Genomic DNA, 12,424 nt, shown 5'->3' with positions numbered 1-12,424 from the left:
TGGAGTTACTTTTCAAGGCACACTATAACAGTCCATTTTGTGTAAATGATGTGCAAAGTATTTTAGTTTACGACATGCAATGAATGCGTGGAGTTTATATTTACATGGAATCGAAGAATTAGTTAATTAAATGAGATGCAAAGTAGTTAAGTAGTTTGTGCAAAGTAATTTCAGAGAAGATTTCCATTCATAATTTGGTTTGATCATATTCAAATAGGATCCATATCCCCACTCATTGAAGATGATGCATGCTATACCAAGCCTGTTATATAGACCATATATTGTGACATTCTAAATGATAAGATGCAAATGGTTGATCCTAATCGAAACACCATTCAACTGCAGATCATAAAGGGGTTATAACACAGCTTATATTGTAGAAGGTTTGGATAAGTTGGTTTATGTGTATGGACTTTCAAATGGAGGAACCATCAAGTTCAGGTTTCTCTATGTCATCAAGGTGAAGCATGATAAGATGGAGAACGTATCCATACATTACCATTATCTAAAAGAACCATTTTCTAAAAAGACTTCCATAAAGGAGAAAAAGGGTTGTTCCACATGAACCTTTCTTTCATGAGGTTGAAAATTTTCACAATGCAACTTACAAGTCAGAGAAAAACAAGAAACGCAATTCACAGTAATTCATTCTTTGTATATTGAATCATTCATTAGCCTTATTAAGTGCAGCCGTTAGCCTTTCCATTCAATAATTTATTCTTTGTATAATCAAATCCTCACTGATTATGATATAAAGATGCACAAATATTCAATACATCAAATCTTTTTCCATCGACTGATAGAGTCCAGTTTTAATCGAAATAGTAGTTATGCTATAAATTAAGTTAGATGTCTATTATCATGCAAATCTGATGGAGTAATTTTTCATACATACTTGCATGGTGTTAATGCCAATGTTATGTTATACATCACTATCTTTCTGCCAGTTTTCCCGCCTATTGTCTTATCTTATAAATTGTTACACATAATAATTAATAAGAAAAAAAATTGTTTCTGATGTATTAAGTAAAATAATTTTATATGTATCTCAAATTATCTAAAGTTATTCAATAAAAGTAACTATCTTTTATATTGATAGTATAAATAGTTATCTAAAAATATAAATGTGATTGATTGACTTTATAAAATAATTTATAATATTGATCCAACAAAATTGAACTCTAATAATAATAATAAATGGAACATGTTTTTATAATTGTACAAGACAATTACTGAAAATATGGTGTTATATATCATGTATATTTATTTATTTTTGTCAAAAAATTAATTCTCTTAAAAATTTAAACTAATATAAATAGTTATATTTCTAAAATTTTTCTCCGTTTAAGTTACCATTTTACCTTATAAATGTATATAAAATAATAGATATAATAGTCATCAAAATATTTTAAGATAAAATTAATTTGATTTTTTGTTTATCCAAAATTTATATGCGGCAAAATCAAAGAAAATGACACATTAAAATTTATCTATTATTTTTTCTATTTTACTATTTTAAAATTTTCCTATTTTTTGACTTAACATATTTATTATAAGAATGTCAATGTTATTTTATACAAAACAATACAACAATTTATCACCACCAACACATTTACACAACATGCGTTTTTTGTCTTTACTGGAATAGAGTGATATTGGTGGAAGTATATCATTCAATTATGTAAATTCAAAGCAACCAAGCTATGAACAATTTTGTTCTATTATGTTACTTACTCAAACATCCTGCCAATTTATATATATTTTTATTTGATTATGGCTTCGTTGAACATATAGAATATAATGGACTATAATATTTTATTTCAATTATGATACAAAGTAAGTAGCATTATATAGCATTATATTTGAGCATAAAGTTAATAGTTATATATATTAGTTCGTAATATTATTTAATAGTTATTTTTATCAGTTCGTGATATTAGTTATGAGTTAATATATTAGTTAATATTAGGAACTTAGAATGGAGCATACAGTTTTCAAGATACAAACTTTTAATTTGTATTTTAATATAGCATTATATTTTCAATTATGATATTGATTAGTATTTTGATGTATATTACGAACTCCTCTTATCTCCACCTAATTTCCATGGCTTAAAAATTTTATACATAGATTTTATAAGCATATGAGGCTTTTATAACGCATTCAGCATCACATATGGTTTAACCCATCAATCTACATTCACAGACTCTCCCAAAGATATTGACCTCTCGTATCCCTCTGATCCAAGCCACCAAGACCACTCGACAGCTCAATTATGTTCGCAGGTGAGCATCTTTCAATAAATACCTCATCATCTGATTGCTACCATCCTCAGAATCCCAACTGGCCAGATTTGTACAATGCTCCAGCACACCTTTGAACGAGCATCTCGAATGTATTTTCTTGCATGAAGCTTCTCCCATCAAACCAGGTGGACAATAGTATTGTCATAAGCAAGAAAAGTAGCAACACATGTATAACTCATTCAGCATCAATTATATAGTGTTGTATCATCTGCCCATCTGCAATGGATTATAATGATTACATACTGAGCCCAAAACTAGTTAGATTGCAGAGAAGATTTATCTTAGCCGAGAAGAGAGCGCACCAGCGAGGTGTTGCAGCTGGGAGAAAAATTCCACAAAGTAAACTTATTTAGTTCAAAATAGATACAAACTTATTAGAATGCAACACTACTAAATCTATCTATCATATGGTTAATGTAATGCATGCCATGCATTAATCAGGTTCCAATGTGAGTCCTATACTACCTCTTAAGAGAAGTTTAGCCACTCTCACTCAATCAGCATCACCATCCATTGTTATAAACCCAACGACGAACTCAGAAGCGAATAAAAAAGACTCCTCTAGAAGCAATGCTCCTCTAAGTCTGCAAAGATAGCTTATCAACAAAGAAGTCCACTTTCAAATATTACGAATGGTATAATTATCTATCTTGCAATGTTCACCAGCTCTAACATACCAATCTGTTTTTATTTATGGTGACACCTTATAGCCTCTAACATGTTTTGTTCCTTTTAGTGCACCAAAGTGTCCAGGTTGCATCCAACTCTAAAGATACAAACATTCCTAATACTGATTGCAATCGTCAAAACAAACATCACAGGGATAAAGATTCAGCAACTCAATGCAGTAGCAACAAAACAACAAAGCTCAGTAGCTTGCATTTGAGCATCGAACAACAACTGCATTCACTAACATACCCTTCTAATTTCACCTATAACATATCAGCATGTAAACACCAAAAAATTCCTCCCGTATAGCTAGCTTCAACCTGATGTCGCATCCATTTAAAATGAAACATTTGCATCGCATCCAATAAAAAGACCTTCAATCACACCAAAAAACAGAGCCATATTTTATAAAACAGGAATTTCACAACTGAACTACGTACGAGTCAAAACTCATCGCATCCTCGCACAGAAATGACACCATTGGATCCAGGTCATCATGAATAGGGAAATCATGATCCCAATACAGATTACAAAGGTGAGTAGCCAAAGACAAAATTTTAATTAGTTTTATCCAACTAATCTAATAAGTTATAGCTAGAACCATGTAGTAACAGTATTTTTCCTATAAAATAATGCAGTATTAGATGCCTTTGATGATACTGGAATAGACTCTGAATATGTACATCAACCCCACTGATGAGCGGATATTTTATACGCTTTTTGGGGTTAATTTCATGTAGTTTTTAGTATATTTTAGTTAGTTTTTAGTATATTTTCATTAGTTTCTAGGCAAAATTCATATTTCTGGACTTTACTATGAGTTTGTGTGTTTTTCTATAATTTCAGGTATTTTCTGGCTGAAATTGAGGGAGCTGAGCAAAAATCTGATTCAGGCTGAAAAAGGACTGCTGATGCTATTGGATTCTGACCTCCCTGCACTCGAAATAAATTTTTTGGAGCTACAGATATCCAATTAGCACGCTCTCAATTGCGTTGGAAAGTAGACATCCAAGGCTTTCCAGCAATATATAATTGTCCATACATTATTCAAGGATAGACGACGTAAATTGGCGTTCAACGCCAGTTCCATCTTACATTCTGGCGTTAAATGCCAGAAACAAGTTACAAGTTGGAGTTGAACGCCAGAAACATGTTACAACCTGGCATTCAACTCTGGAAACAGTCTAGGCATGCATAAAGCTTAAGTCTCAGCCCCAGCACACAACAAGTGGGCCCCATAAGTGGATTTCTGCACCATCTACCTTAGTTTATTCGTTTTCTGTAAACCTAGGTTACTAGTTGAGTATTTAAACAACTTTTAGAGATTTATTCGGTATCTCATGACATTTTAGATCTGAACTTTGTACTCTTTGACGGCATGAGTCTCTAAACTCCATTATTGTGGGTGAGGAGCTCTGCTGTGTCTCGATGAATTAATGCAATTACTTCTGTTTTCCATTCAAACATGCTTGTTTCTATATAGGATATTTATTCGCACTGCAATATGATGAATGTGATGATCCGTGACACTCATCACCATTCTCAACCTATGAACGTGTACCTGACAACCACCTCCGTTCTACATTAGATTGAATGAGTATCTCTTGGATTCCTTAATCAGAGTCTTCGTGGTATAAGCTAGAATCCATTGGCAGCATTCTTGAGAATCCAGAAAGTCTAAACCTTGTCTGTGGTATTCCGAGTAGGATTCAGGGATTGGATGACTGTGACGAGCTTCAAACTCACAAGGGTTGGGCATAGTGACAGACGCAAAAAGATCAATGGATCCTATTCCAGCATGAGTGAGAACCGACAGATGATTAGTCGTGCGGTGACAGCGCACCTGGACCATTTTTACTGAGAGGACGGATGGTAGCTATTGACAACGGTGATCCACCAACATACAGCTTGCCATAGGAGGAACCTTGCGTGCGTGAAGAAGAAGACAGGGAGAAAGCAGAGATTCAGAAGACAAAGCATCTCCAAAACTCCAACATATTCTCCATTACTGCAGAACAAGTATTTATTTCACGCTCTTTTATTTTTCGCAATTCAAACTGATAAATATAATTGATATCCTGACTAAGAGTTACAAGATAACCATAGATTGCTTCAAGCCAACAATCTCCGTGGGATTCGACCTTTACTCACGTAAGGTATTACTTGGACGACACAGTGCACTTGTTGGTTAGTGGTACAAGTTGTGAAAAGTGTGATTCACAATTTGTGCACCAAGTTTTTGGCGCCGTTGCCGGGGATTGTTCGAGTTTGGACAACTGACGGTTTATTTTTTTGCTTAGATTAGGAAAAATTTTTCTTTTTGGTTTAGAGTCTTCTATTATTGTTCTTGGTTGAATTTTTTTTAAATCCTTATTTTCTCTTTTTAATTGTTTTCGAAAATTTTTATAAGCTAAAAATTGAGTTTTTTTATTTGAGTTTAGTTTCATATTTTAAGTTTGGTGTTTTCTTGTTTAATTTTCTTTAGTTTTCCAAAATTTTATTTTGGTTTTCTAAAAATTTTAAGTTTGGTGTTCTATCTTCATGTTCTTAGTATTCTTGAGTCTTTCTTGTGTTTTGATCTTAAAATTTTTAAGTTTGGTGTTCCTTGGTGTTTCCCTCCAAAATTTTCGAAAATAAGGAACATTAGATCTAAAAATTTTTAAGTTGTGTGTCTTTTGTGTGTTTTTCTCTTTCATCATAAAATTCAAAAATCAAAAAAATATCTTTTCTCTCTATTTTAAAGTGAATTTTTGAAAATTGCTTTTAAAATTCAGATTTCTATTTCTAAATTTAAAATATTTTTCAAAAATCATATCCAAAGTTTTTCAAATCTCCTTAATTAAGTAATTATTTTAGTTTTAAATTTTTTATTCTTAATTTTCGAAATCTATATTTAATTTCTAGTTATTTTATTTCATTTTTTTTATTCGTTCTCTTTTTATAAAATAAAAATAAAAATATATTTTAATTACATTTCACATCAATTCCCTTCTCTCCATCATGAACCTAAATGGAAATGAACAGTCCAAAAGGACTCTGGGGTCATATGCTAACCCCACTATTGCTTCATATGGGAGCAGTATCTGTATACCCTCCATTGGAGTCAGTAGCTTTGAGTTGAATCCTCAGCTCATTATCATGGTGCAGCAAAATTGTCAGTATTCTGGTCTTCCACAGGAAGAACCTACAGAGTTTCTAGCATAGTTTTTACAAATTGCTGACACAGTACATGATAAGGAAGTAGATCAAGATGTCTACAGATTATTACTGTTTCCATTTGCTGTAAAAGACCAAGCTAAGAGGTGGTTAAATAACCAACCTAAAGCTAGCATAAGAACATGGAAACATCTGTCAGAAAATTTTTTGAATCAATACTTCCCTCTAAAACGAATGACACAGCTAAGGCTGGACATCCAAGGCTTTAAACAAGGAGATAATGAATCTCTTTATGATGCCTGGGAGAGATACAGAGAGATGCTAAGAAAATGTCCCTCTGAAATGTTTTCAAAATGGGTGCAGTTAGACATCTTCTATTATGGGCTTACAGAGAGAGCTCAAATTTCTCTAGATCACTCAGCTGGTGGATCTATACACATGAGAAAGACAATTGAAGAGGCTCAAGAGATTATTGATACAGTTGCCAGAAATCAGCATCTGTACCTAAATAGTGAATCTTCCATGAAAGAAGAGGCTAAAACAATAACTGCTGAACTCAGTCCTGCAGAACAAATTACTGAATTCAATCAGCAATTAGACTTTCTAACAAAACAGCTGGCCGAATTCAAGGAGATACTACAAGACACAAGAATGGCTAATATAAATATGGAGGTATAGTTGAAGCAAACAGAACAACAGTTATCAAAACAAATAACAGAAGAGTACCAAGCAGTTCAATTAAAAAGTAGGAAAACATTAAATACCTCACTTTAAGGCAGCAGGAAGCCAAGAAATGAACAAACTGCTATCCAAAATCCCTCTGAGGACAGTAAGAGCCCAGAGAGGAATAACTCTGGCATTCAAACGCCAGAAACAGGCAAGGAGTTGGCGTCAAACGCCCAATGGAAGCTCAGTTCTGGCGTTCAAATGCCAGGAACAAGTAAGGAGTTGGCGTCCAACGCCAATCCAGCTTCTAACCCTGGCATTCAAATGCCAGTGAGGGATCAGACATACACAAGTGCTGATAACAACCCCTCTAAAAAGGCTTCTCCAACCACATATGTAGGAAATAAACCTGTAGCAACTAAGGTTGAGGAATATAAAGCCAAGATACCTTATCCTCAAAAACTCCGCCAAGAGGAGCAGGATAAGCAATTTGCTTGCTTTGCAGATTATCTCAGGACTCTTGAAATAAAGATTCTGTTTACAGAGGCACTTGAGCAAATACCTTCTTATGCCAAGTTCATGAAAGAGATCTTGAGCCATAAGAAGGATTGGAGAGAAACTGAAAGAGTTCTCCTCACTGAAGAATGCAGTGCAGTCATTCTGAAAAGCTTTCCAGAAAAGCTTAAAGACCCTGGAAGCTTCCAGCCATGAAGGAAGTGGTGCAGAAAGAGGTCACCAAATTACTGGAGGCTGGGATTATTTATCCTATTTCTGATAGCCCCTGGGTGAGCCATGTTCAAATTGTTCCCAAGAAGGGAGGCATGACAGTGGTTCATAATGAAATAAATGAACTGGTTCCTACAAGAACAGTTACAGGGTGGCGCATGTGTATTGACTATAGAAGGCTCAACACGGCCACCAGAAAGGATCATTTTCCTTTACCATTCATAGACCAAATGCTAGAGAGACTAGCAGGTCATGAATATTACTGCTTTTTGGATGGCTATTCAGGTTACAACCAAATTGCAGTAGATCCTCAGGACCAAGAGAAAACAACATTCACATGTCCTTCTGGAGTATTTGCTTACAGAAGAATGCCTTTTGGTCTGTGTAATGCACCTACAACCTTTCAGAGGTGCATGCTTTCTATCTTCTCTGATATGGTTGAGAAGTTTCTGGAAGTCTTCATGGATGACTTTTCAGTATTTGGAGACTCATTCAGCTCCTGCCTTGACCATTTAGCACTTGTTCTGAAAAGATGCCAAGAGACCAACCTAGTTTTAAACTGGAAAAAATGTCACTTTATGGTGACTGAAGGAATTGTCCTTGGGCATAAAATTTCAAACAAGGGAATAGAGGTGGATCAAGCTAAAGTGGAAGTAATTGAAAAATTACCACCACCTGCTAATGTTAAGGCAATCAGAAGCTTTCTAGGGCATGCAAGATTCTACAGTAGGTTTATAAAGGATTTTTCAAAAATTGCAAAACCCCTGAGCAATCTGCTAGCTGCTGACACGCTATTTGTGTTTGACACAGAGTGTCTGCAGGCGTTTGAGACTCTGAAAGCTAAGCTGGTCACAGCATCAGTTATTTCTGCACCAGACTGGACTTTACCATTTGAACTAATGTGTGATGCCAGTGACCACGCCATTGGTGCAGTACTGGGGGCAGAGGCATGACAAGCTTCTGCATGTCATTTATTATGCTAGTTGTGTTTTAAATGATGCCCAGAAAAATTTCACAACCACAGAAAAAGAATTACTTGCAGTGGTTTATGCCATTGACAAGTTTAGATCATACTTTGTAGGATCAAAAGTGATTGTGTACACTGACCATGCTGCTCTTAAATATCTACTCACAAAGCAGGATTCAAAACCCAGGCTCATAAGATGGGTATTGCTTCTGCAAGAGTTTGATATAGAAATAAGAGACAGAAGAGGGACAGAGAACCAAGTGGCTGATCATCTGTCCCGGATAGAGCCAGTAGCCTGTCATCTGCCCGTGGAACTGGAACATAAGACTACTGGGCAACTAGATTCCTAAACTTTGATGCCAAATTAGCTGGAGAAAAGATTGCTCCAGCTGAATGAGCTAGAGGAATTCAGATTCACTGCTTTCGAAAATGCCAAGCTTTATAAAGAGAAATAAAAAAGGTGGCATGAAAGAAAGCTATCATCTAGAGTCTTTGAACTAGGACAAAAGGTTCTGTTGTTTAACTCTAGGCTCAGGCTATTCTCCGGGAAACTGAAATCCCGGTGGAGGGGACCATATGTGATTACAAGTGTATCACCATATGATTATGTGGAGCTTCAAGACATTGATTCTGATAAGAAGTTCATTGTTAATGGACAGAGAATCAAGCACTATCTTAAAGGAAATGTTGAGCAAGAGTGCTCAAGGCTGAGGCTAGATTAAAAGCTCAGCAAGGTCCAGCTAAAGACAATAAAGAAGCGCTTGCTGGGAGGCAACCCAGCCATTAGCAAAACTTTTTCTGTTATTTTATTTTATTTTATTCTTCATTTTATTTATTTTTGAAATATATGAGCTTAATATTAACAAGGTAAAGAATCAATTGCATAAGTCCACAGGGTTACAGAAGAATTCAGAGCACAAAACAGGAAAAAGGAGCTCACTGGCAAGAAAATGCCAGTAAGAGGCACAATTGGGCGTTAAACGCCCAAAAGGAGCATCTACTGGGCATTTAACACCAGTAAAGATAGCCATCTGGGCGTTAAACGCCAGAAAGAAGCAGCTTCTGGGCGTTTAATGCCAGATTTACAGCATCCTGGGCGTTCAGAAAAACGCCCAGTGACAAAGGGGTTTTTGGCGTTTAATGCCAGCTAGAAGCAACAGCTGGGCGTTAAACTCCCAAACCAAGCACCAACTGGGCGTTAAACGCCCAAAACATGCAGCAGTTGGGCGTTTAACGCCAGGATTGTGGGGAGTAGGCAATTTCGTTTTCAATTCAAATTTTTTTCCATTTTTTATGTTTCAATTCATAATTTCTTGCACAAACATGTTACAAATCCTAATTTTTCAAATCCTTTTTCAAAAGATATCAAATGTATCTTAATTCATAAACCCTTTTTCCTCTTCAAATTATTTTCAAATCTTTTTCAAAACAAATATATCTTTTTTCCTTCTAAAATCTTTTCAACTCATCAATATCTTTTTCAAATCTTCACATCATCTTTTTCAAAATCCAGATTTATCTTTTTCAAATATCTTTCATATCTTTTCAATTTTAAATCACATCTTTTCCTATCATACTTATCTTTTCCAAATCACTTTTTCTATCATATCTTTTTCAAATAATTTTCGAAACCCACCCCCCTTTCCTTTAAATTTTGGTTCGGCCTCTCCCCCTCTCCTCCACAAGTTGCGCTTGGCTCTCCCTGTTTCCCTCTCCTTTCCTTTCTTTTGCTTAAGGACAAGCAAACCTCTAAGTTTGGTGTGTTTATCCGTGATTACTAAACCAATACCCACTAAGATCATGGTTCCTAAGGGAAAACAAACCAACTCAAGAGGCAAGAAAGAGAATATTCCAAAACCACTTTGGAATCAAGGGAAGTTCATAACCAAAGAACATTCAGACCATTTTTACAAAATAATGAGTCTAAGGTCAGTGATCCCGGAAGTTAAATTCGATCTGAAAGAAGATGAATATCCGGAGATCCAAGAGCAAATCCAAAACAGGAGCTGGGAAGTCTTAGCTAATTCTGAAACAAAGGTGGGAAGAAACATGGTTCAGGAATTCTACGCTAATCTGTGGCAGACGGACAGGCAGAGAATAGCTGGAACTGCATTCTATGACTATAGAACTCTGGTCAAAGGGAAGATTGTTCACACCCACCCTGACAAAATAAGGGAGATCTTCAAGGTGCCTCAACTGCAAGATGACCCTGACTCCTTCAATAGGAGAATGATGAGATCAAACCTGGGCTTGGATAAAATCCTAGAGGACATATGCCTCCCTGGAGCCAAGTGGACAACCAACACAAAGCGTGCCCCGAACCAACTCAAGAGAGGAGATCTCAAACCAGTCGCCAGAGGCTGGCTGGACTTCATTGGGCGCTCTATTCTGCCCACTAGCAACCGCTCTGAGGTCACCATCAGAAGAGCAGTGATGATTCATTGCATTATGCTGGAAAAAGAAGTGGAAGTTCATCAGCTGATTGCTTGTGAGCTTTACAAAATTACAAACAAGAACTCCAAAGATGCCAAATTGGCCTATCCAAGCTTAGTCTCTCTGTTATGTAAGGATGCTGGGATAAAAATGGGAGTAGATAAGTATATCTCAGTTGAGCAACCAATCACCAAAAAGTCTATGGAAGGACAACAAGTGTAGGATGACCCCATCAAGAGAAAAGCACGGGAGTTCCTCCCGGAAATTCCTCAAATTGAATACTGGGAGCGCCTAGAAGCATCTGTCACCAAGTTGCAAGTAGCTGTGGATCAACTGAAGGAAGAACAGCAAAATCAAAACAGCATGCTCTTCAAACTGCTTAGAGAACAAGAAAAGTAAGGGCGTGAACTGAAGGAATTAAAGCGTCAGAAACTATTTCTTGAAGGGTCAAGCACTCCACAGACTAAAGAGGCATCCACCTCCCAAATTCAAGGTTGTTGAGTTCTAATCTTAGCCTTAACTCTGTGATAATTGTTCTTATTTGAGTTTTACCTTAGAAGTTATATATGATTAGTAGTAATTAGTATCTATATTTTGATTTTATCTCCAATTAAGCTATAGTTAATTTTTCTCATTATCATTAAACATGAATAAAATAGCAGATTTTCTTTAGAATAAGGAGGCAATATTTTTTCCGAGTTTTTAATAAGGAAAATTCTAATTATTTACATGTGGTGGCAATGCTTTTTGTCTTCTGAATGAATGCTTGAACAGTACATATGTCTTTTGAATTTGATGTTTATGAATGTTAAATATGTTGGCTCTTGAGAGAATGATGAAAAAGAAGAAATGTTATAAAAATAAGTGAATACAAAAGCTTGCAGAAAAAAAAATATTTGGCAAAAATAAAAGAAAAAGAAAAAGAAAAAGCAAGCAGAAAAAGCCAATAGCCCTTAAAACCAAAAGACAAGGGTAATAAAAAGGATCCAAGGCTTTGAGCATCAGTGGATAGGAGGGCCTAAAGGAATCAAATTCTGGCCTAAGCGGCTAAACTAAGCTGTCCCTAACCATGTGCTTGTGGCGTGAAGGTGTCAAGTGAAAACTTGAGACTGAGCGGTTAAAGTCAAGGTCCAAAGCAAAAAGAAGAGTGTGCTTAAGAACCTTTGACACCTCTAATTGGGGACTTTAGCAAAGCTGAGTCACAATCTAAAAAGGTTCACCCAATTAGGTGTCTGTGGCATTTATGTATCCGGTGGTAATACTGGAAAACAAAGTGCTTAGGGCCACGGCCAAGACTCATAAAGTAGCTGTGTTCAAGAATCAATATACTGAACTAGGAGAATCAATAACACTATCTAAATTCTAAGTTCCTATAGATACCAATCATTCTGAGCTTCAATGGATAAAGTGAGATGCCAAAACTGTTCGGAAGCAAAAAGCTACTAGTCCCGAGTCCCGAATTAGAATCTGAGCTTCACTCAAAAACTCTGAGATATTATTG

Source organism: Arachis ipaensis, chromosome B09 (genome assembly GCF_000816755.2).
Source record: "Arachis ipaensis cultivar K30076 chromosome B09, Araip1.1, whole genome shotgun sequence".
NCBI classification, from domain to species: Eukaryota; Viridiplantae; Streptophyta; class Magnoliopsida; order Fabales; family Fabaceae; genus Arachis; species Arachis ipaensis.
Note: the sequence above shows the minus strand (reverse complement) of the source record.